Here is a 27,042-nt window from a genome sequence, read left to right as displayed (position 1 = left end):
GGGACACTGGAGTTGAATAACTGGGTCAAGACCATAAAACCATGAAAATAATAAACTATGTAAAAAATCCAGCTGTTCTTCGCCCAAATTTCATGCTTTTCCCACTGTACAGATCCTCTTCTTCTCCTTGTTATGTATTGATTTAAAAAAAACAAAATACAAACATCCCTAGTTCAAATTTTGAGAGTATTTTTTCTTTAAATAGCTTTATCCTTTGTTTTTCCCTCCCATTCTTCTCAACAGCTATTACATATATTTATTAGTCATCTAAAGGCTTCTAAAAGGATTTCTGCCTTTGTTCTTTTACCACTTGACTGTGCCGTTGGCGTCTTAATAAAACGAGACTGCCACACTGAGCCTCGTCAGACCATGCTCCTCCCATTCACCATTCTCTGTGCATCCTGCGTCTTCCCTCCCGGCCAGGAGACGAGCGCTCATTCTCCTGCTCAAGACCTGTCATCCCAATGGGTTTCTTAATGCTCGTCTTCTCAAGTGCAGTGATCCATCAACAATACCTGCTTGCTACTGCATGTTTACCTTCTCTCTCCTTCCTTTTGGGCAAAACTCATGCTCAAGCATCTCTGCTCTTTAGAATAAGGAACTACAATAACAGCTAGAAAAAACAAAATAAAACCTTTTCTTTCTTTTCTCTCTCTCTCTCCTCATATCTGTGCCCTTTTTTCCATCTAAGCTTCTGATCCAGTTTTCAATCTTGGCAGCCTATTAATACTATGTGGGGGCTTACAATTTTTTTAATTCATCTTTTCTTTTCTCTCCTACTTTTCCCTTATCACAGCCTGGTTTTTATAGTAGGCTCTAGTTATTTATTGATACAAAACTTGTCAATAAAAATATTAAAACTTAGGTTGAAAATAATGATTTCATTGAGGTATGTTGTCAAGCTGAAAATAGAAGAAAGTTTTGTACAATAACTTTTTATAAACCCTAGCACTTTCAGAATTATGAATTTAAGGCACAGTCACCTTTTTTCTCCATGTTAAATGAGGTGTGATGATGAATCTTCTGTGTGTTAGTGCTTCATGTGAACTCACTGAGGATCTGGATTGTTTGGACCGTATTTCATAGAACAAAATGCCAGGTACTCATTCATCCCTACACAATGCATTTCTACCAGGAATCAGTCCCTGCCGTGGCCTTTACCCTTGGAGTCCATAATAGCAGTGGTGGATCCAGCCTTCTCGTACTGGCAATGAAGTGCCATGAAAATGTGTTTGCACCAAACTCTGAATATTTTCAACTATAAAGATAAGAGTTATAGAAAGCATAGGGGGAAGATAGCTAAGGATTAAGAAAAAACAAGAATAGTTTGCCAGGCTTTCAGTTTAATTTGGTTATGGAAATCAGTTTTGACTGGTAATAATTTTGTCCGTAACAAAAACATACCCTATTGATCAATTTAATTTTTCTTCGCTTTTGTGATTACTGATTTTCCACTTAAAGTGATCAAATTAGACCTGAAGTGTTTCAATTTTGTGAGATGTATCACATCTCTGAAACTGTGCAATGTCTATTTGAATGGGATTTGATTAAACTGGCCAGTAGTGATTTATATTTACTGTGAGATGGCAAAATAGGAAGGAAGGCGTCAGTACAATTTTGAGCTATCTAGGGTGCCAGTTCACCTTTTTACTGCTTTGATATATAATCAACTATTTTCTCAGTTTCAAAAGCACATCAGACCCAGGCATTCATAGATAAGAGCAGTAATAACACTTATCAATTGATACCCAGGAGCAGACCTCCTTTGGGAAGCATGTTAGAATTAAAGTCACATCCACAATAGAAAGACAAAGATAGAACGGATTGAAAAGGCTGAGAAACATAAGACTCACCTATTCTCTCAGGAATCCCATTTCCCTGGTCAACAAGGCACAGGAGGTCATTTCATTCTAGCCCAAACCAGAAAGGCAAGTCTAGGTTTTAGCAGGACCCTCCTAACCTCAGGGTAACATGAATATATAGGGATTATCATAGCTGCAGTTGTTTCCTCGTCTATATCTATATCTAAATATCCATATTAAATCGATGTGTTTATCTTGATATCTATATCCATATAGATATGTAGCTATACAGTATTCTAGATCATACAAAATAATTTCATTTACTACAATTTAAATTAATCAAACTCACACTGTATCAATTTTACTTCCTTCTCTTCTGATGAGGTGTTCTAGCTGGATTCAAGTAAAAGGTGCCTTTCACATCTTGTAAGATATTATTGCCCATGCGCATTGGTGTAATTTACTAGTTAATGTCTAGAATTGCTAAGTTGTTTTGTTCAGATGTATGTCTTATTTTTCCAACAAGAAAGTAAACTTCTTGGGAAGACGTGCTGTTTTCTTGTGCTTCTCTTGATCGAGCTGAATATTAGCACGTTGACTTTCACGTTGTACACATTCTGTGGTTGTATTACATTGGCTGAATGACTTCAGACGGTAGACAGGGTAATAGTTAGACTGTGTCACCTACTATTCATTTACTTGCTTATCAGGGCAACATCATTCCTAGTTGATATGCTATGTCCATTGTCACTTGATTGGGTCTTCCCTAAATAATCTGAGCCCCTAGCAAAATTACCAATAACGGCTAAATTGTTACATTTAAGAAAATTTCTACTTGAAGAGGAAAATCTGTTTAAGATCTTTAAGATGTAGGAACATAAATTTCTGACAGTGGGATTGCAGACCACATGGCAAGCCAATAGGGGACTTATTTGGGGGCAGGTGGTACTTCCTGTCCATGGTCACAGAGACGCAACTGCCTGCTCAGTTATTTATAATAAACGGGGCTCATTTTCTTTTCTCTTTTCCCCTTTCCTCTAAAACTTTCATTGTCATCCCCAGGGAGGAAAAATAGTGTTTTTTCTTTTCAGTCTCTCTTGATTTTCGACAACTGATTTTAATGTGTCATAAATTGCTCAATAGGCATCATTATCTGTGATACCTATAATCTGGAAGTAAATATAATACTCTCCTCCCTCTATGAATTACAATCTAAAAGAATAAGGTATTAAACAACAAGGGTTTTTTCTGTACTTTAATGCTTTTCTGTGTGTCTGTTTTAGCAATGGTCTCCTTTTCAAACTTTGTTGTTCATGGCTTACACACAGGCTCGCACTTAGATGTAGTGAAAAAACGCTTTTGCTGAACCCAGCTTGACAGTAGCTGTAAAGGAACATCTTCCTATGAGAACTTTTAAAATTCTTACTACAGTTGGGACAGAATATCTATAACATTGATTCAATGAAAGAACACTGTGGGGATAAAGTCTTGCTTGTAGCTGTTTAGGATCATCTTGATAAGTGACATATCTCCTTGATCTTTTTAGTTAGTACAAATGATTTATATTTATTCCAGTGCAAAAGTACTTCCTAAAAGGTCTAGGTCACATTTTGGAAATGAGTGCCAGAATCACTTTAGTTTTCTTTTTTTTTTTTATTTTCCTGAATTTTCCATGTATTTTCCAATGGAAATTTATTTATATTTATATTAAATAATTTACAATAATTAGTTAAAATAATTTAATTAAATAAGTAGTCGTATGATTTATACTCATTTAAAATTATTCACCTTGAACTACAAGAGAAAAATTATAATGATTTTAGAAAATTATTTTAAAAAATTTTGGCATATTTTCAGGTCAAAAGAAGTGCTACTTTGGCAAAAATAACTTATCAACTATTAGTATCAAGAATTTTTTTCCTGAGAGTTTTTAACGTATATTAATGTGATAAATTTATATTTTCTTAGTGATCAATGTCCACTAATTTTTCTTTAGACAACTTTGTTAAAATGCAAATTACTAAAAAGGTTATTCAATCTATTTTAACTATTAGTTTACTCAAAGTTGAAAAACAACACAAACATTGGAAATAGAAAACATGGCTTTGAGTATCCACCTTGTGACTTATTAGTTGGAATATACATAATTTCCTCAACCTGTCTATAGCCCCAAAGGGCCATTACAAAACCAAGTGAGGCGATGAATTATGTGTTTCTAAACTATAAATCTAAGGTCTCATTGGCTCTTCTAAATTCCACAAGAGTCTGCATGGAGACAGACACTGCTCTGACATCTGACTGCTGCTGGTTTCAAGAGCGTATGGAGAAGAGCAATCCTAGTTGGCAGGAATTTGGTGTTTGGTGTTTTCGTGACGGTCATTGTGGGTGGGAGCATGAAGTCTTCTTCAAACAGCTTCAAGGACGGTGCTCTCGTCACAAGTGGAGGTGAAAGTAGAAGCATACTGAAGATTTCGAGTACAAACTGATGCTGAAAAACTGCCCAGTGGGTGTTTCTGAGGCATACTTTTCGTAATGTCCAGACGTAATTCTGGGCACTCTATGGGAGGAGGGGTTGTTCCTGCTCGATCAGGAGAGGAAGGGCTATATAGTATATTTAGCTACTTGTTTCTTAACGAGATTAGGTTCCCTGGTAGTAAAATTTTATTCACTATTCCATTTAATTCAGAAGACATTGTTTTCTAACAATGTGCAGAGGAGTGCTAGCTTCTGTTTTTTCTAATACTTCCTTTTAAAGGTAGATTCTCATTCACATCCGTAGCTTGCGTGATGCTGAGGACAGCATTGGTGCTCTGCAACTACTGAATATTTGATTCCTGGGCGTGATCTGTGATTAAACCAGAAAGAAAAAAGAACATCAAATGTTGACACGTTTCTTAAGGCAAACTCAGCATCATCTCTAGTTTGATTCCAGAGATATCTAATGTGAACCAAAAGTGTGATCTTCAAAAAATAAGATCCTTCTGGGAAGTTGTCAAATTGTCCTTAGAGAAAAAAGAATTAACCGTTTTTAATTAACAACAATAGAGTAGATTTCAAACAAGGCAGCTTCAATTATTTAAAACACTGAGTAGCTATTCAAAACTATTAATATGAAACTGAAAGGAAGAAAAGCTACATCTCTACTCTCTTGTTAGAAAATAATAATAATAAATTGGAGAGGAGAGAATAAAAATAGCTCCACAGAAAAAGGTATGGGAGGACACTAAGATGGGGGGAAGGCTGATGGATGTATCTTCTCAATGGGATAGGAATAGGGATGAGGAGACCTTGCTGTTTGTTAGAGCCTTGGTTGATGTGGGTCATGGAGGGAAGAGCAAGAGAGGAGGTGTCAGGCAGCTAAAGAGGAAGAGAGGCAAAGCAAGGAGGAATTGGAATTTTAAAATGACTGGTGATGTGTTTGATAGACACCGCTTCTCCTTCTCTTCACAACCTGATCATTAGTGAAGTGTCCATTCCTAGCTTTAAATTTTTATGTTCAGTAAAATGTCCTTTACTCATTTCTAAAAAATTTTTTATATGGTAACATTGACTTATGTTGAACTTGAAAGCTCTTCTTCCCATGGATTATTCATGAAATAAAGTTAAGTATGGGGAAAGAGAAAAATTTGGTCTTAATAGATAATGTATTTTGACTCCTACAGAAAATACAATCACATCTTGAAAGTTGGAAATAATAGAAATTGAAAGCATGATCCCAAATCTTTATTTCAAAGCACCCATCAGTGAGAGAAAGAAAGTAAATTGGAATATGAAGACATCTTTGATCTTCCTTTGGAGGTAAAATTATAGGAATCAAAAGATTCAGAAGTGTCAAGCTGAAACTTGTCAAGAAAGGCTTCAGGAGAAATAAATGTTTCTTCTGTTTCAAGACATACGTGAAGAAAAATCATAAAGGTATGTTTCTATCTAGCTACTTCAAATTAGATTCAGTTTTGATTTCTACAAGCATGGTGACGTTAGTTTTCTTTTTGCCAAATTATGTTAAAGAATGAACATAGAATTTTCTTAAGAGATACTGTGAACAACATCATATTTTGGATTCTAAACCATCTACCCTGGTGATTAGAGAATTTCAGGAATATTGATTTGATAGTCTTTGAAAGGAAGGATTAAGTGAAATTCTTTCATTTCTTTTTCTTTAGGATTCCTCCTACTTTTGTTTTCATGTTGCTTTCTATTTAATCATTTTCCAAGAGCTTACATGTTTTCTCAATTGAAGATTATTCTGTAACTAAGCAATGTATCCAAAAATTTGATGCTGAGGATTATTTTTCTTTAGAAGGAGCAGCAGAAATTAAGGATTTAGCCTTTTATGAAATATTTTGTTTCCTTTGTAAGTAGTGATTATGTATCCCATCAACATGAAATATGGGTTAGGTGTTTGAATGATTTCTGCCTCAGTCATTTTACAAACATATGTTACTAAATTTAAAAATCAATTCTGTTTTTTCAAACTAATTAGTGGATTTCAGGATATATTGCTCACTCATGTTTTCTCTCCATGGCTTCCCATTAATCTTTATCTAAGTTAGTGACTGTATAATCAAAGTAAGTTAGGCATACAAGGAAATTTATTCCTGGATTCTGTTATACTTACGGATAATGTATTTGTATTGTGAGAGACGCATATTTTTTCCCACAAACAATAAAGCATTCAATCATTGATAATAATATAAATGTTGACTTTAAGACTTTATTTTTTTATTTTTTGAGGAAGATTAGCCCTGAGCTAACTGCTGTCAATCCTCCTCTTTTTGCTGAGGAAGACTGGCCCTGAGCTAGCATCCATGCCCATCTTCCTCAACTTTATATGTGGGACGCCTGCCACAGCATGGCATGCCAATCGGTGCCATGTCCGCATCCAGGATGCAAACCGGCGAACCCTGGGCTCTTGAAGCGGAATGTGTGCACTTAACCGCTGCGCCAACTGGCCGGCCCCTGACTTTAAGACTTTAAAGAAATAGTTTAACATGTGATATTCAGGATGAATTTGTGAAATTCTGTTTTGTGTAAATGGATTTTTTAGGTTTTTTGTAAATAGATTTTTTAATGATCATAGCTAGCATTTCTTGAATGCTTACTATGCTAAATCCTCTTTTAATCCGAATGACACCAATGATGGAGATGTTACTATTATCTCCATTTAATAGGTAAGAAACTGCAGCCTAGAGAGATTTGGTAACTTTCAAAATTCATCCAAGATACATGGCCACTAAGTGATCTATTTAACCTTTATTTGAACCCAGGAAACCTGCGAATGAAACCAGTGCTCCTACCACCGTGCTACGGGGTTTCTTTTTCAACTCTTCTTAAATTCTTTGTGATCAACATAAAAAGTAAGTATAGTTAATATTTAATTCTGTATGCTAAGATGGGAATATTGCATATAAATGCAAAAACAATAGAGAAGGTAAAATATTTTGGCTTTGGAATATAAACCCATTTTTGTTTATCCTTTAATTTAGAGTTATTTTCTCTGCCTTTGACTAATGATAAAAATAGCTCCTATTCCATTAGCACTCACAGGTGAGGGGGAACAGACTGGGATACGTTGAGGAGTGAAGAGCTCAGGCAGTGATTAAAACACTCACTGAAGGGTGGTCACAAGGCACATTTATTTGCCATCATGTACATGTAATTAACTGCTTTTTCAATTGTAAAATCTTTTATAGAAGAGTCAAACATTTCTGGAAATGACTCTTTTGTTATTCAGATCAGCACAGAATTGAGAGAAATGTGATGTGATATTATGTTGACTTATAAAGGAATGGTGAATTTGCACATTAGAAAACCTAACTTCAGAAAAGGAAACATCCCTGTTTTTATCTAATGAGGTATGGTGAGTCAAAGGACAAAAATGTTGCTAGATAACTAGAAAGATTGTAGTGAGGGGGCAAGGTTCAATGAGATGTTTTCTTGATCTGATTGTTCACCTCCTTTCCTCGGATTCCATGCTCAGCACAAAGCTTCCAGATTAATATCAGTTTATCAGTCACTTTGAAATGCAGAAACATATGCCCTGAAGAAAAGTTCATAAGATTCTGATCATTTAACAGTCTTTCCTCTGTAAATAAATGCATCTGACTCTTGGCTTTATTTATCAACTTCTCATAAGGGTGTCGAGCATGAACTCTTTGCCCTAGGCCTAATACCCTATGGACATTAATTACGAATGCATTCGGAGACTTGCAAAGCAGAGTCCCGGACACTGGCCTACTGTGAATTCACTCTGGGCAGCAATCTCCTGGCTTCTCCTGGCATCTTTCCTCTGTGTCTCAGCAGGGACTCTGAAATGGTGTGTGCTAACAGCTGTAAAGCAAATCACAAGTAATTTGTTATTAATAAAATGTTGAAATTTTGTAAATGACTTAGTTTTTGCAAATTAGATTGGGTCTAAACTTACTCATAATAATATTACTCTTACTTGTGTTTCAATAACTCATTTTTGAGTTAGAAAGAAATTTGTGGAATTACAACCCTTCTAGTTTTGGGGGAACTGTACATACACATTGCAGTACCTCTAGGAGTATGTCTTTAATATGCATTGGGGCAGAAAATAAATTAGAATTGCTGTTCTAAGCCTTTATTGGCTTTTCACATTTCTGGTCCACACGACGAGCCATAAAAAGGCAGGGGAAATATTTGGGACTAAATAATTTGGTACGATACCATATTTGAATACTGGTATCTCCTGATATCACTTTTATAAAAAGATTTCCTTATAACTTGAAAAAAAGCGATAAATTCAGGAAGAAGTCTGTATAGAACCTAAAGGTAGTAATCCTGATAGCAGGTCTTCCGAATAAGATCAGAGGACAGGTTTTGTGGGTGGGAGAGTGTTGCACCGGTACAGCATGCCTACAGCAATGGTCTACTTCTTCCCCAATGAGTTGGCTTGTTTCATTAGTTGGTTTTGATCACATCACAGATTCTTCAATAATTCTACAAAGTGGTATAGATAATGTGCTATAAGATTCGGGGGTAAATAGAAATAAATTTCCCTTCTGTTATGAAGCTTTCATTGATTTCCCTTTTCAAAGCCTCCATAACATGCTCGCTCCTTTTCTTTTGCCACCAACCAGAGCTTGCGCCACAAATCAGTAATTTGTGGAATTGGTTCATCTGTCCTTTGAAGTGTAGGTTCCTTACGGTTGGAGACTTTATATTACTATTTGTATTGCCTCATAGAGAACTTTGCATATAGTAGGTGTGCCTATATTAGCATCTATTGAGTGAATGGTGTCATTTATATTAACTTAAATCACCATGATTATTAAAGCCTGTGTAAATCTACTATAACTACATATTTAAAGTTTTTATAATAAATAACCAGAACCTCCAAGAAAAGACATTTTCATTGGTAGCTTTGTTAATTTGCTAGAGTGTCTTTCTTAATAAAGTTAAAGTAATGCTTTGTTTGAAACATATATTTGAAATAATTAATATTTAATTATAATTTTTAAATTGGACATATTAAAAATATATTACATGATTTAAAATAAGCAAGAAAGGTTTAATTATAACATAGGTAATTAAATTTTTAGAACAAATTTTATTTAAATTTTATTTATTTTTATTGAGGTATATTTGACACACAATATTATATTAGTACACAAACATAATGATTCAATATTTGCATATATTGTGAAATGACCACCACAGTCAGTTTAGTTAACATCCATCATCATTACATAGTCACAGAATTTTATTTTCCTGTGATGAGAACTTATAAGATCTACTGTGTCAGCAACCTCCACATATGCAATACAATATTACAAACTACAGTCACCATGCTGTACGTCTCATCCCCAGGACTTATTTATTTTACAGCTGGAGGTTTGTACCTTTTGACTCCCTTCACCCATTTAGCCCACCCTCAGCCCCATCTCGGGTGTATTGTATTTGTTTTTCTCCATCTGGCTTATTTCACTTAGGATAATGCCCCAAGGTCCATCCATGTTGTCAAAATGGCAAAATTTCATTCTTTTTTAAGGCTGAATAATATTCCATATATATACACCACATTTTCTTTATTCATCTGTTGATGGACATTTAGGATGTTTCCATATCTTGGCTGTTGTAAATAATGCTGAAGTTGATTTTTAAATTCAGGAATATTCAGAAAATCTTATTCAGCCAATATCTTCAGCTCTTTCAGATTTTTTACTTGGATTGATAGTAGCCAACCAAACAAGCTTTATTAGATTATAAAAGCAGCATGAAGAGAAGAGAATTGGTACAGACTTTATGGAACACAGTATAGATGTTCCTCAAATAAGTTAAAAAAGAACTACCATGTGAGCCAGCAATGTGACTAATAGGTCTATATCCACATAAAATGAAATGATTCTCTCAAAGAGACACATGCACTCCCATGCACTGCAGCGTTACTTACAATAACCAAGGCATGCAAACAATCTAAGTGTCCACTGACAAATGAATAGACAAGAAAATGTGGTATACATATACAGCGGAGCATTATTTAGCCACAAAAGAAGGAAATTCTGCTATTTGTGACTACATAGACAAATCTTGAGGACATTTTGCCAAGTGAAATAAGTCAGACAGAGAAAGACAAATTTTATATGCTATCACTTATATATGGAATCTAAAAAAGTGAAAGTCATAGAAACAGAGTAGATTGGTGGTTGCCAGGGGCTAAGGGGTGGGGTAAATGACGAGGTGTTGGTCAAAGGGTACAAACTTCCAGTTATAAGGAGAATAAGTTCTGGGGCTAGAATGTACAGCATGGTGAATATAGATAACAACACTGAATTATATACTTAAAGTGGCTAAGAGAGTAGATCTTAAATGTTCTTACCACATTAAAAAAGTAATTATGTGAGGTGATGGATGTGTTAACTAACCTTAGTGTGGTAGCTATTTCACAATATATACATATATCAAATCATCACATTGTACACCTTAAACTTACACACTGCTGTATGTCAATTATATCTCAATAGAGCTAGGGAAAAAAGGAAAGAGAATTAGACTAGAAAGAGGACATGGCTTCTCATGTTTATTTTATAGTTAGGTGGCTGTGTGATTTAGGTCAGGTTAGCATCTGTGAAACCCATTATTTTTCTAACACGGACGGATTGTAGACCGACAGCCTATGGTTCTGCCAAGTGTGAATGTTGGTTAGCAAGGAAAAAAGGATTGTCTGTGATGTTACCTCTGGTATTCTTATGATGAATATCATAAAATAAAGAATTAGAGTAAGATACAGGAAACAAGGTAATTGATTTTAATTTTAAGTGGAAATGACATAACCATTAAAATGTTTTATTCTAAAAGGGACATGAAATTAGTCTGTTGAATTTAGGATAAAACAACCATACATAACACTGATTACAGGGAAATTTTTGGAAATTCGAATTCCTCTAACATAGTCTTCTCCATGGTCTTCTCTGGGAGGAACACAGCTTTTACTGACAAGTCTTAGCTCTATGAACATCTTACTTAATGAAAGAGACACACGTTAGCAAGAGTTTTGTAATGTGAATGTACAGAAAACAATATTCTCCTTAATTTTCATTATAAAAGTTTTGCATCACCAGAAATACATTGATCTATTATCTTTCAACAAATGTTGCTGAAATTATTGCATATGCATATGCAAAAAAAGAACTTAAACTTACACTTTGTACCATATACAAAGATGGATTAAAAATAATCATGGGCCCAGTGGTGTAGTGTTTGGGTTCATGCTCTCTGCTTTGGGAGCCGGGAGCTCACAGGTTTGGATCCCAGGTGCGGAATTATACACAAAAATAGAGGAAGATTGGCACAGATGTTAGCTCAGGACCAATCTTCCTCACACGCACACAAAAATCATAAGCCTAAATGTAAAACTTAAAATATAAAACTTCCAGAAGCAAAAATATGATCGTGGATTAAGTGAAGATTTCTTGGATATAGTATCAGAAGTATGATCTCTAAAATAACAAATTACTAAACCTCACTTCTTTAAAATTAAAAACTCCAGCTCTTTGAAAGTCATTGTTAAAAAAAATAGAGAGAGAGACTATAGACAGGGAGAAAATATTTACAAATCATAAATCTGACTAAGAACTTATAAACCAACTTTATGAAGAATCTCAAACTCAATAAGAAAACAAACGACCTAATAAGAAATGGGTAATGTAATCTACACAGAATTCAAAATATATTACAATGTACATCTGAAAGCTACATATTGTTATAATCCAATGTTACTGAAATTACAAAAATAATAATAGAAAAATTAAAAAAAAAAGAAATGTGTAAGAAGATTTAAACAGACCCTTGACTGAAGAAGGCATACAGATGGCCAGTGCACACATAGTAAGATTCTCAACATCATTAGTCATTAGGAAATGGAAATTAAAACTACAAGGAGACACAGCTACACACCTTTTACAATGACTGTTAGTTAAAAGACCTCTCCTTCCAAATGTTCCCTAGAAATCAAAACAATCACAACTCTCATACACTCCTGGTGGGCATGAAATTGATAAAACAGTTTGAAAACCAGTTTGACAGCCTCTTATAGAGTTAAGTGCCTATCTGCCACGTGATCCAACAGTTCCTCCCCTCCATATTACCCAAGATACGTGAAAGTGTGCATCCACACACACATACGTGTTCCCAGCAGCTGTATTTGGAGTAGCCTACAACTGGAAACAACCCAAATGTCTTCCACCAAGAGAAGGGTCAAACAAACTGTGCTACATCCTTGCAATGGAACACTACACAGCAATAAACATGAAAGAATTGACACACATTCTGGCACTGATGAAATTCAAAATAATTATGCTGCGTAAATGAAAGCAGCCAAAAATGAGTACATACAGATGATCCAATGTATATAAAGTTAATATATAAGGATAGAAAACAGATCAGTGTTTGCCTAGGGGTGGATCGGGGTAGTGAGAGGCAGAAATTATAGAAGGGCGCAAGGAAACTTCAAGGAGTGATGAATATGTTCATTATCCAGATTGTAGTTATAGTTTCGTGAATGTGTACATATGTCAAGACTCATCAAATTGTACATTTTAAATAAATACAGTTTTTATAGGTCAATTATATGTCAATAAATTTATTAAAATTTTATAAAATAAATTTTAAAACATGATAAAAATGTTTTAAAATTTCCTTACGTATTTCAGCTTATTTTGATTTTGCCTGCACTCTACTTTACTAAAATACTATTTAAAAAACAGAACAAAACATAGTCCCTCACTTCAAGGAGCTCAAAACAGTGGAGCATTTCCACTTTGGGTGGCATAGCAAGCTAGATTCTTTGAAAACCTTCCAATACAAAACATGTTAGAGATTCTGGATAATATTTTAATTCATTGCTGAGCTAGGAATCATATATTGACACTCAACATAGATCAAAATAGACAAGTACACATGCCAATAAACAAATGAAGAGGCAGGTGAAAGTAAAGCCATGAACTAGGGATGACTGAAATTCTGAGGAACTGGAGACCAGGCTTTGCGCCCATGAAAGGTGGGCACCGGAACCCAAGAATCCTCATAGGCCTGGATCTCGATGGGGCCAACCCTAAAGTTCAAGGTTGTGCTAGGAAAAAATTCTGCCAGTCAAAAAATCGATTCTACCAGGAAATGTGTCATGTCCAAGGTTGCTACAGAGGAAAATAGTATTAGCAATACTCTTTACAGACAATTTATAATCATTAGCTTGCTCTCACACAGTTCTGATGTTTAAATTTACACTACCATTTACTTAGGGAGACATCGAACTGAAATATTAAATTAACATGGCATCAGGCTGGGGACAGGATCTGCCATGAAGCAGAGGCCAGCACAAATCCTCTCTGATACAAAGCATATTGAGTTTGGCTCTCCTGATTCCCACCAGTTATGTTTCACCGAATATGTGTTCCCAGTTGGAAAAAAAATTACCAAACATAGAAGGAAATAAGCATCATGATTGAGTGTTAGCAGAATAACACACAATTTCTCATGTTTAAATTATCAGAGAAATGATAAAGAACTATTTCCCAGATGTGTTTAAAAAAAAATAAAATTTGGGGCTGGCCCTGTGGCCCATAGAATTAGAACAAAGAATCCTAAAATTTATATGGAACATCGAAAGACCCTGAATGGCCAAAGCAATCCTGAGAAAAAAGAACAAAGCTGGAAGCAGCACACTCCCTGATTCAAAAATATATTGCAAAGCCATAGTAACCAAAACAGCATGGTACTGGCACAAAAACTGACACACAGATCAATGGAACAGGATAAAGAGCCCAGAAATAAACTCACTCATCTATGGACAGCTAATGTTCGACAAGGGAGCCAAGAACATCAATGGAGAAAGGAGAGTCTCTTCCATAAATGGTGTGGGGAAAACTGGACAGCCACATGCAAAAGAAGGAAAGAAGACCCTCATCATACACTATCCATGAAAAGTAACTCAAAAGGGATCAAAGACTCGAATGTGAGACCTGAAACCATAAAACTTCTAGAAGAAAACAGAGGCCGTCTACTCTTCAACATCAGTCTTAGCAGTATCTTTTTGAATACCATGTCTCACGAGGCAAGGGAAATAGAAAAAATAAACAAATGGGATTACATCAAACTAAAAACTTCTGCACAATAAAGGAAACCATCAACAAAATCAAAAGATGACATAACAATTGGGAGAAGATATTTGCAAATCAAATATCTGATTGGGGTTAATCTTCAAAATACACAAAGAGCTCATACAACTCAACAACAAAAAGTAAACAACCCAATTTAAAAATGGGCAGAGGATCTGAACAGACATTTTTCCAAAGAAGATATACAGATGGCGAACAGGCAAATGAAAAGATGTTCAACATCACTAATTATTAGGGAAATGCAAATCAAAACTATGATGAGATATCACCTCATGCCGGTCAGAATGGTAATAATTAACAAGACAAGAAATAGCAAGTGTTGGAGAGGATGTGGAGAAAAGGGAACTCTCATACACTGCTGGTGGGAATGCAAACTAGTGCAGCCACTATGGAAAACAATATGGAGATTCCTAAAAAATTAAGAATAGAAATACCATATGATTCAGCTATTCCACTGCTGAGTATTTATCCAAAGAACACAAAAACATCAATGTGTAAAGATACAGACGCCCCTATGTTCATTGCAGCGTTATTCACAATAGGCAAGACTCAGAACCACCTTAAGTGCCCATCAAGGGATGACGATGTGGTATTATAATTAAAGAAGATGTGATATATATGCACAATGGACTACTACTCAGCTATATAAAAAAAAATGACATCCTGCCATTTGTGACAAGATGAATGGACCTTGAGGGTATTATGCTAAGTGAAATAAGACAAAGTCAAATACTGTATGATCTCACTCATAAGTGGAAGATAAAAACAAGAACAACAAAAAAACACATATATACAGAGATTAGATTGGTTGTTACCAGAGGGGATGGGAGGGGGTAGGAGAGTGAAAGACGTGACAGGGCACATATGTACCCTGATGGATGGTAATTAGTCTTTGGGTGGTGAATATGATGTAGTCTACATAGAATTTGAAATATAATGATATACACCTGAAGCTTATATAATGTTATAAACCAATGTTAACCTCAATAAAAAAGAAATTAATAAAAAATATGAAAACAAATGAAAGGATATTTGCACTACCAGATAGAAAACTTATGATAAAGATACAGTAGTTTTAGTGCAAAGATAGACACAGCAGACATAGATACAGACATATATATATACATATTAATACTTGTTATTTCTTGTCTTGTTACTTATAGCCATTCTGACAGTCATGAGGAAATATCTCATATCTGTATATCTGTACTAAACATACACATACGACTGTGCATCATATGATGATATACATACATGAATATATGTATATGCACATATAATGTGCGTATATATCTATATATACTGTATAAGATTTAACAAGCCACAAAATGTATAATCCTTAAAGGAAGAGACTCATGTATTTTACTGCTTTTAATTTGATTTAATACCATAAAAGACATCACAAACAAACTTAAAATACAAAGATACTTCACTTGTCTCATTTTCAAAAGATTTGGAATAAAATATATCAAGATTCCTATTAATCAATGAATGATACAAAATCAGTTTAATAATAATAGGAGCAACAATATAAATGGGTATTTTACAAAAGGTATGCATGAATAGAGAGAACATATGAAAAGATTCACATTAATAATCAGAGAACTGTCCATTTTGATAGTTCAAAAACATAATTGCACCTTTTTTGGACATTCCTTCCATCCAGATTTTGAGTCTATATCCCCTCCCCTTGAAAGTGGGTGGAGCTGTGATGGGTTCACCAATTAAAAAATATGACAAAATTGATGTTCTGTTACTTTGGAACTCGGGCCATAAATGGCCATGCAGATTCACCCTTGGTCACTTGGATGCTTCCTCTTGGAGCCCTGAGTTCCAGGTCTGACTTCCCTGAGGCTGCTGTTTTGTTAGAAGCTTACAGAGGCCAGGTGTAGGTGCTCTGGTCTTCAAGCCTCAGTTGTTCATTTCCCCCAACTGTTGCAGTCTTCTCCTCCAAGGTCATGAATGTTAAGGTAGAGACACAATCCATCCATTCTGGACTCTATTGAAATTCCTGATCCATGGGAATAGTCAACATACTAAAATGATATTCTCTTATGCCATTATGTTTTGGGGTAGTTTGTTATGCAGCAAAGAAATAATGGGAACACAGTTTGAAATAATAAGATAGTTTTACAAATACTGTGTAATGCCAAAAAATAAAACATTTGACGATACAAGATATCACCCAAAAACATCAATAAATGTAGAACTCATATACTGCTGGTGGAAGTGTAAATCACTGCACTTTGTAGAACAATTAAGTTGATGTTAAAAAAAATTTAAAAAAGCTTTTGGCCAATGACCCTTCAACGATATTCCAAGAACTGCAATGTCCGTAAGGAGAAGGGAAGAAAACTGTACATAGCAGCATAGATTTTAATAGTGGAAACCCAGAAGCAGTCAATAGAGGAAATACAGAGAGAAATTTTGCTCTATTTATAAATATATACCTTGTATGCATATGTATATGCCTGGTATGCATAAAGTAAATATATGCCTGGGACTCAATATTTATTGAATAAACGTATAAATTAATATAATATTATCCATTAAAATGAATAAATAGTCTCTATGTAGCAGCATATATGATTCTCAAAAAGCAGGTGCCATAAAATATGATTAGTATGATACCAATTAGAGAAAAATAAAAACATAAATCACAACTATTTTATTTAGAGATAAATATATACATAACAAAATATAAAAAGCATGGGTAGAAAAGAATTCACACCAACTTCTCTGTTATCACTGCCTTTCATCAATGACAGAATTGATAGAATCAATAAATGGTGTAAACCTCTGACATTTTATTTAATTGAAATAGAAGTCCTGTGATGATTGATTTTATGTGTCGACTTGACTGGGCCATGGGGTGCCCAGATATTTGGTTCACCTTATTCTGAATGTGTCTGTGAAGGTGTCTCCGGATAAGATTAGCATTTGAGTTGGTAGATTGAGTACAATGCCTTGCCCTCCCCAGTGTGGATGAGCCTCATCCAATCCACTGACGATCTTAGAACAAAAAAGGCTGAGTAAGGGAGAGCTCTCTCTCATTGCTTGACTGTCTTTGATTGGGGGCATTGATTTTCTCCTGCATTTGGACTCTGACTCTACTGGAATTTACACTTTGGCTCTCCTGCTTCTCAGGCCTTTGGACTCAGATTGGACCCATGCTGTCAATTCTTCTGGATCTCCAGCTTGGCGACTGCAGATGTTGGGAGTTCTCAGCCTCCATAACGGCATGACGCAATTTCTTGTAATAAATCTCTCCCTCCTTCTCTCTTTCTGTCTCTCATCCTTCTATCTAACTATCTACCTATCTATCTAATTTCTTCTTTCTCTGGAGAGTACAAGTCCTGAAACAAATATAGAAAAATATTGAAAATCAAGTGGTCTGATTTTAGACACCTGAGTATTGTATTTTTCCCTTCATATTTTTTACATTTTAAAATTACATCATAATGCACTTCTAAATCTTTAAATTACAAATAAGTGCAGTGCCATCATTGTTATGATAGAAGTATATGAAGAGGTGTCACACATTATGGAGTAGATTCTAGACAAATTGACCTGGGTGTCCTAAGCAATAGCATTTTGATACCCTGGGCATTCAGATCACAGAGGCTACAAAGCATCATCTAGATCTTGCACAGCCACTGGAGCATTTCGCCAAGTGAATTATGTGATCAGGTTTACATTTTTGAAAGATTATTCTGGCAAGATAATCAGCAAAATTTAAGCGTTAGGAGGCAATCACAGATACCAGAGTTGAACCAATGTAGTTGACGGAGATGGAGAGAAAGAGATCTGATTAAAGAGATGTTTAGGAGGTAGAATTGAGATGATTTGGTGATCCACTGATTTGGAAAGACAAAGGAGAGAGAGGAGCCTGGAAGGATTATCTGGCTTGCGGCTTAGCTTCAGGCTAAATGCAGGTTGTCTTTTCTAGCATATGGGCTATGAGGGAAGGATAGGATTTGGCATAATAGACGATGAGCCCAGTTTTTAGCCCATCAAGTTTGTTACTTCTGTGGGACATCCAAGAGAATGTATGTGGTTTGCAGAGGGATCCAAGCAAACGAAGTGTCTGCAGTGTAGGGAAACAAATGAGAGGGGCGTGTTGGGAATGCCCCTGTCCAGGGCAGAATAGAATAACAGTGATTTAAAAGTGTCCATATAACTTACAAGGTGCTTTTTTATAGAAAGCCTTGCAATTTAATTCAAACTAATTTTCGTTGAGGACTTACTTTATGTCACAATCCTTGCTCTGGGCTGCAGTGGAAGCAAAGGCACAGACTGTGTCGCTTCAACTCTGTTTTCAAGATGTGTTAAATGCTCTATAGCGCTAATAGTGCCCTGTCTGCCCTCTGGGAAATTGTAACTTCATTCGCCCTGCCGTGAACACCCTGTCATTGTTTGGTCTCTTCCTTCCTCACGTCAGGCCTCAGTGTGGGGATCACCTCCACAGGGAAGACTCCTCTGACCCACTATCCTCCCTCCTGAGGTTAGGTAAGTTCCCCAACAAGAAGGATTGTATCTTTGTCACTGGCTTAACCCCAGCGCCCAATATGGTGCTTGATAATCAGAATTTAATAAAAGTTTGTTAAATATTGAATGTTGTTTCTTGAAGGCATAGATCATGCACACTAGGGGCTTATGATGAATGTTAATGTAGCGTGGTTTGCTTGGAATCTTTCTCAGTTGCTTTGAGCATGTGTCTCATTCCAGTTAAGTATAAATAACTCAAGGTCGAGGACTATATTGTTTCCTTTTTTGGCATTGCCGATCTTGCCTGACATAGTGTTTAGATAATTTTTGTAGTTTTTGTTTGAGAAATATTTTAGTCTACAAATGAGATTGTCTGTTTTGTGCTCTGCGTCCATATTAAATATTCTACTGCAACCTAATGACTTGTTTATTTAACTGAGGACTGATTTCCCTACTGGGGCCTATTAGCACCTCAAAATTGGCTTTGTAAATCTGGTAAAACCTGATGATTATTAACTATTAGTAATTTGTTAGATCCTTTACATAATATTTAAATAGAGGAGGAGAACACTTCAAGTTAGTGGCTTTATCTGGTTATGATTTTAGAAAGAGGGCAAAAGTTGCCAATATGATTTCTCATATTCTTATGGTTGAAAGAGGGCACTTGAATTCATTGTTTCCTTGATTTGGGAATTATTTTAAGTGCAGTTTAGTTAATAAAAGTGACTTGTTTAATTTGAAATGCATGTGGAACTTGAATTTATAAACCTCTAAAAGTTTAATTTTAAATTCGCGTTTTCTTGTTAGGACTAGGGATAGTTTGGCTTGATGATTTAATTTCTCTTTCTAATGTATGCCTCTGTGCTTGAGAAATCAAGAGATGGGGAGAAACGAGAGTCAGAGAAAAAGAAGCAGAACATTTGACTAATGACCTTTTAAATGGATCAAAACAACAATCTATTTATATCCTCTGGGAAATGGTCATCCCTTTGAGGGCATCTCACAGTCTCTTTATCCTATATGGCCTTTTTAGGTTTTCCGTTTTAATCCTGGGCTACATAAAGAAAGTAAATGTTGCACAGGATCAAATTTACAGTCTAACTAAATGAGAAATCCATTAGGTTGGAAACTCCGTAGAAGTTGTATTGCTGTGGCATTGATTTCTCTTTCCTGGTATTATTCCTGCCTTGTATCCATTGAGCACACCATCCTGTCTGTCCGCTTTACTCAGCAATCATCACCTCATGGAAAGCCCCAGGTGGCCCCCGTATCACTGCGTTGTGTAGAACCATTCCTTTGATGGTGGAAGCCTCAGTGTAACTCCGAAGGTATCTGGAAGATTCCTGTGTGCTCATCTTTTTCATCACTAGTAAAAATTCTGTATTTATAGAACATAAAGCCAATGCAAAATGTAATCAATATTAGTAAACAGTGGGAAGATTTCATCACATCACCATCTTAGACATTTAAAGTTTATATTAAGAAAGTTCAGATCAGATAAACAAAATCAAGCAGCTTTTCTTTTTTAAATTCACTCACAAGGACCATCTTAGTTTCTGCTATTGTCCGAAGGAAGAAAAAAAACCTTTTATTTATCAAATATAGTCCCTAGAAAGAAAAGCTTATAAGGCAGCCTGTCAGCAAAGTTTTATTTTTCTAGGCTACTATTTTTGAGAACTCAGACATGTGATGGGGCTGAGGAAAAGAACTTTCTTTGAGTAAGTGAAGAACTATCACATAGATTTATTAAGTTGTGGTCTTTTCATATGTCTGCTCACACTGATCTTAAAGAAGAATTTTGGTTTTAATGGGACCTAAAGAAATGGAAAAATGGAAGCAGTGTTATGAACATGGGGGCCATATGCCTCATCTTTCAAACCAGGACACTTCAGAAAATGGAGAGACTCTCTTAAAAATTATGCCAACGCAAAAAGTGTAAACCAGGATCCTGGCTGTGCCCAGAAAACTGGGACCTGTGTCACCTTAATTACGAGGAGAGGGCAATTATGAAGGGGATGCTAATGGAATCTATTAGAACCGAAGGACTCGGGTTTAGTTTGGCAAACAGTGATATTTATTTGACAAATCTGATGAATAAATATGAAGCCAACCTCCTATATTAATGTGGAAGGTGAATAATTTGATTGGAGTTATTAAGACCATTAAAACTGATTGCTTTAAGATTTGTTGTTATTCTGTTAGATTAAAAGATAAATCAATGTCAGCTTTTTTACTGGGAACCTCCCAACTAAATCAATCAATGACTAACTTAGTGTGTGCCTTCTGTTTCCAGTCATTTTGGTTTCATTTTCACAGCTGATTTTTGCCCTTGAAGGTACTATTAGTTGTATTTATGTAGAATGTGAACCATGTCACTTCTTCTATTCTAGCTGTTGAAAATTTTCATTCAAAAATATGCAGTTGCTTTGCTTGGTGGAATTGAGGCCTTGCACATCTTTAAGCCACTTAGACGAAATGTGTGCGTGATTTATAGAACGAGCAGACAAAGCGTGACCTTTCCTGAGCTGATGAACAGCGCTCTTCTCCAGAAGGCCATCTACTACGATTCACGCACAATGGCTGATTGTATACATGTGTGCAGGGTACAATACAAATACCTAACAGGACAATGTAATGAGATCAAAATAAAATTTGAACCCAACATTTACATGGTACTATTACAGGAAAGAAAGCTCAAATTATTTTCCCTGAGCCATATTTTCTAGTCATAAAAAAGCATTGTATATAAAATTTGAGAATGACATGCAAGGAATAATTTCATTTTAGTTTTAATATTAAAAAAATTTTTATTTTTAATTATAGATAATTGCACACATCATAAATTGATACTTGCCTTAGAATGGAGTTAGAATGTAATTCACTTAAAGACAATTAAAATTAAATATTGGTAGATAGGAAGATAGATATATTTTAATTTTTCGGACACATTTTGTCTCCCTTCCTGTGACCCAGGACATTGTATGAACACAGGAAGACTGCGATAGGAAGTCATCTGAATCAGTTCTGACTTCTCACATGGGCCACTTTGGCAGTAACGGGAAGCACTTTGAAACCGTATAAAATTACAGGTCTTTTTCATTTCTATCTTGCAATGTCAGGCACTTTCAAATCAAGGGAGATAGGTTTAGAATGACTGTGTTATCACACTTTAAAAAGAAGACGCATACCAGAGTTCACAGCACGGCAGTAAAAGCCTTACATGCAGACGAGGAGCTCGTGTCCCGAACCCGACAGCCCTTACTGTTGGTGTGGGGTGGCTGTTGGTCGTGTTCAAGTTCCTGGAGGACAGGGACCGTCTGTGCGTCTCCATCTCCTGATTCTGTGTGCCAAGAACAGCATTCATGAGGGTGTTCTAAATGGAATGTGATATATAACACTAAAATTTTAATATATTCAAGTTAAGAGAGTGTTATTGTACTGATATAATTTTGCTTATTTCCTTTTTGTTAAAAAGCAGAATTATGTGAGGTTCCTCTTTTCAAGGAAATTCTTCAGAAAACCATGCTAAATATGTTCTTCCCTACCTCTTCCCCCAAACGACATTTAGCTCACCACAGCTTCATGCTCATGGGGACATTGAATAAATATTTCTGGTCCTTAGTCACAAACCAAGTATTTTAAAGTCCACTTGTTTCTCTTCCAGCACCATTCACGGCCCTATTTCCTTTAATATGGAGTTAATTTTCAGTTTGGACTTTGTGTCACCAGTTCTTATTGTGTGACTCTCAACTTATTTACATGTAAGTATATATAAAGAAATGCTGTTAACGTGGAGAGAACTGTTCCTAGAAAAAATGGAGAAGTAGACAGAGTCTCTTTTTGTGTCCCTCCCACATATCCTTTGGGCACTTCCTTCTGTTTCCCAAGGAAGCCACTATTTCCTCACTGCCTCGGCTCCTTCCTACGACAGCAAGGAAGACAGGAAATGCATATTGGAGTTTTTCTAACTGATGATTCGTATTTTAAACAAAAGCATGCAATTGCAATTTTGAAACAATGCATGCTATTTAACCACGCATATGGATGGCCCCAAAATGAAAACATGATTGTCTCTTGAAATAACAAAACTATTCAGACAAATAGACAAGCTGACCTTTGAAGAAGGCTCAGTTAATATGATCATCTTTTATTTAAAACCTTCCACTATGACCATCTGAAATAAGAAAGGAAAGGTCAAGCCAAGGCTATATTTTAAATTTTCATTTTTAACCTAAGGCTATTAAAGCAAATAAAATTTAGCAAATGATCCAATTTTGTTTCAATATTCATATATGAGGACAATTTATCTTTTAAAATAATTCAATCCTCTTTTTTCCTGGATGAGTAAGGAGAGGGATGCGGTAGATTTTTGCAAAGTAATAGGATCAGGATATGGAGGAAAGAGTTGGAGCTGCTGCAGCAGAAAAGGAGATTTTCCTACCTCATCCGCCTGTGTTGTTGCTACTGATCCATTTTCTCTATTTCCAATATCCTTAATGGAGAAGCCATGAACCAAGCGGTGGTCTCTCTCTATCTCCTCTGGGGCATGGCCCAGCTGGTTTTCTTGGGAGCTCAGATAGTGGAATGCAATGTTGTGGTGGCAGTACAAGTGGGAAATAGTGTTTGTAATAGAGCAAAGGGAGATGTTTTTAAAGATGAGCTGAGGATCACTCTATATTTGAAAGACATGAAGCCATTTTACTACTTGAGAAGAGCTCCAAGAAACAGGACAGAAAAAAGAAATCCCTTTCAATTCACTCTGCCCCACAGTACCTCAAATAACTGAATAGAAAGAGAATCTCTAAGAAGGTAAATACAAGTAAGAGGGAAAAAAATTCTCTTTCATGTCAGACAGCACACCACCAAAATCACCCGAGGAAAACAATCAAGGCTGCAGTCCTGGATAACAATAATATACTGTCTTTAAACTGTCCTGAAGCTCAGGAAAGAACGTGCAAGGATTATTCCTGTAAGTATAAAGAGGATTCTTCTTTCTTCATTTGTCTGGCTCTTTCACATTTTTCTGATGTGTCTCCTGTGAACATTCTTTCTTTAGGAATTTTTATTCTGAGAACTAACTTCTTTTCTTTAAGGGAAATGACTGCAATAAAATGTGCAGAATTGATTGCTTAGAAGAAGATTGATATTCTTAAGATTGATGTCCTCTTTGTAGCTATACAGTATGGTAACAAAAAAAAAAAAGAAAAGGAGAAAGAACTTGCATGCTTCTCTACTGATGACACACTGGCCTTTAGTAGAGGGTACTTCTCAGGATAATCTTAGAATTCTTTTTACAATTTTTTTTTTTTGAGGAAGATTAGCCCTGAGCTAACATCTGCTGCCAATCCTCCTCTTTTTTTTGCTGAAGAAGACTGGCCCTGAGCTAACATCCGTGCCCATCTTCCTCTACTTTATATGTGGGACGCCTACCACAGCATGGCTTGCCAAGTGGTGCCATGTCTGCACCCAGGATCCAAACTGGCGAATCCCGGGCCACTGAAGCAGAACATGCAAACTTAACTGCTACGCCACAGGGCCAGCCCCTAATCTTAGGATTCTTTTGATATGATTTGCTATATTTTCTCTTCTGAGTTAAGATAATCTTACTTCTCCTCACCCCAAATAACATAACCCTGTTTCACCATGGAAATGATGCAAATAATCAGTAGCCATAAATTCACAGGTGATATTAATAAAGTTGTTTTACTAGTCAGGGTAGGCTGGGTTCTGCTGAGATAACAAATCCTCCCCATATCTCCATGATTAAACAGGATGAAATGTATTTCTTCCTAATCCTACATGTCCCACAATGGTCAGATTGGGGACTCTGCTTCACAAAGTTGCTCATGAATGCAGGCTGGCAAAGATTCCACCAACTTGAAGCTGGGCTATATAGAATAGATGTTGTTTGCAGTCTCTACAGCACAAAAGTAGAACTGGAAGGTATTGCTCTTGCAATTAAATGTTTGGCCTAGCAGTGGTATATATCACTTCCACCTACAGCCCATTGCCACAACTTGCTGCAAGAACACTGGGAGGCTTAATCCTCCAGTATACCAAGAAAGAAAGGAGAAACTGGATGTAGAAATCTTCTAGAATTTTCTATTAGGTCTATTTGGCAGACATATACAACTGACTAGAGAGTGGACTTTGTGCTCTGTCATTGTGGAAATATAAACTGAAAAGATAGGCTATGGCTAGATTACTGTGGACTTGGACTGTTGGGTGAATGGGTTTTTACTTGATCGTATAAGCTACGAAACCTGTCTGATTTTGAGCCTCAGAAGCTGCTCTTGGTACCATTGCAACACCCTGAGGATGGAAGCACCATCATTTGAAGTGGTGGTAGGGTTGAAGATGGGCGAACATAATTGGAGATGAACATTTGATAGAATTTCCTCTAGGATGCCAACATTTACAATTCCCTTCTCTGATGTTTCCCTAGCCTTCACTGAATTTGGTTTAAGTGTTTTCTTGATTCCCCCTTTGCCTCTTCCAAATGTGACTTTACTCCCCATCTAAAGACGACACCCACCTTCCTCCTATAAAGCAAATTTGAAAACTCATTTGTGACCCTTGAAGGGAAATTACCTGTTCGACAGCTGCTTTAATAAAGCTAGTCTATCTCAGATGTGCAACATGGATAGAAGTTGAAATAGAGATATTGTTTTATTTATTTCTTTTTAAAAGGTAATGAGAGCTTAAAGGGTGTGACTGCAGTAGGATTGGAAAGTATCTGGAGGGTGGAGGAGAATCTAGAGAATAAAAAGTGGTTGAGAGAATGTTTTAGGTTAGCATTTGAAAAGAATGGACTGGTAGTTTATATGAAAGCATGTAAGGAAAATTATAGAATACTGTCTTTAGTGATATGCATATTTTTCTATGTAACATCAAGTCCATTCTTCCTGCGACTGCCAGTTGTCTTTCTAAAGCACAACTCTGTTTCTGTCCTTTCCCTGCTAAAATATTCATAAATCCTCATTATGTAGAATGGCATTAGCCAAAATGTGCCAATAATATAACTTGACAATAAAGTCTGATGACACTGGGAAACGCTAGGTTGCACAAAGATAAAATTTATGTTTTCTAGAGCTAATTGATGCTAAATCTCTAAGAAAGGCAATAGTACGCAATGTTTTCCAAAGTAACATGACCATAAAACTCTTTCGTTATTATTTGTAGGTGCTTCTTATAAGTAAGTGACATATTGTGAATAAATTAAAATCACTTAAATACAGCTTTGAAATTGAATTCTTCAGTTGGTTTCATAGTGAAGTGAAAGCTAAATAGGTGTTATTACCTCCAAAAAGATTCCAGTGAGGAAAATGAGAACTCTGGGTTGGCAGTAGGAGGGGAGAATGCAGTGACTTAGAATGGTTGTTTGCGCTACAGTAGGACTGAGAGAGAGTGAGGCAGACAGTTTTGAGAGCTCTGTAGGAACTTAAACACTGAGGCTTGGTGGCAGAATCGGCATGGAGTTAAAAGATTGGGACAGTTCAAGCAAGGTGCTGAGATTTCTCTCTTGCAACTAGCGAAGAGGTTTTGGGAACAGTGAGATAGAAAATAATAGTAGTAGCTCACATTTATTCAATGTTCACTATAGCAGGGAATAGTGTCCACTCTACTTACTTGAAGTCACTTAGTTCTCAAAATGATTTTGAATTTTTTTCATATGAGAGAATTAGGCAGAGATTAGGTAAACTGTCCAAGATTTTCATTTTTTAAGTGGTAGAACTAGCACTTGAGCTCAGATATTTGACTAAGAGCCTATGGTCTTAAATGCTATGCTATAAAAACATAAATATGTTATTGCATAAATAAGTAGAAACTTTAAAATATGAATGTGGTGGTGAACTTGGGTGAGGGATCATTATTTTGGACAGTATTTTAGGCAGCTTTTGGGTAAAATTTAAGTATGCCTCTATAATTCAAATGAGAAATTTGGAGATATGAATTTGGAAATATCTGGCATAGAGATGGTCAAAGAAGCCCAATGTGATAGTTTCAGAAGTTCAGGGAAGTGTATACCAACAACATAGTTTCATGTAATAAGTGGAAGAAAAAAGGTCATTGGTTTTAGAGACCTGGAGATCATTGGTGATCTTAGCAGGAGC

The 27,042-nt window shown here is 36.0% G+C and overlaps 1 long non-coding RNA gene across 3 annotated transcripts in view; it reads left to right on the top strand.

Annotated features, from left to right (window-relative positions):
• LOC139080776 (uncharacterized) overlaps nucleotides 1-27,042 on the top strand; it is a 157,461-nt gene that overhangs the window by 42,352 nt on the left and 88,067 nt on the right. For all 3 annotated transcript variants that reach the window (XR_011535532.1, XR_011535530.1, XR_011535531.1), the window contains exons 2-3: nucleotides 5,465-5,717; nucleotides 7,070-7,159. This is a non-coding gene — a long non-coding RNA (uncharacterized lncRNA). The remainder of the gene's footprint in view (nucleotides 1-5,464; nucleotides 5,718-7,069; nucleotides 7,160-27,042) is intronic.

Source organism: Equus przewalskii, chromosome 32 (genome assembly GCF_037783145.1).
Source record: "Equus przewalskii isolate Varuska chromosome 32, EquPr2, whole genome shotgun sequence".
NCBI lineage: Eukaryota > Metazoa > Chordata > Mammalia > Perissodactyla > Equidae > Equus > Equus przewalskii.
This window is presented reverse-complemented; position numbering and strand designations above follow the sequence as displayed.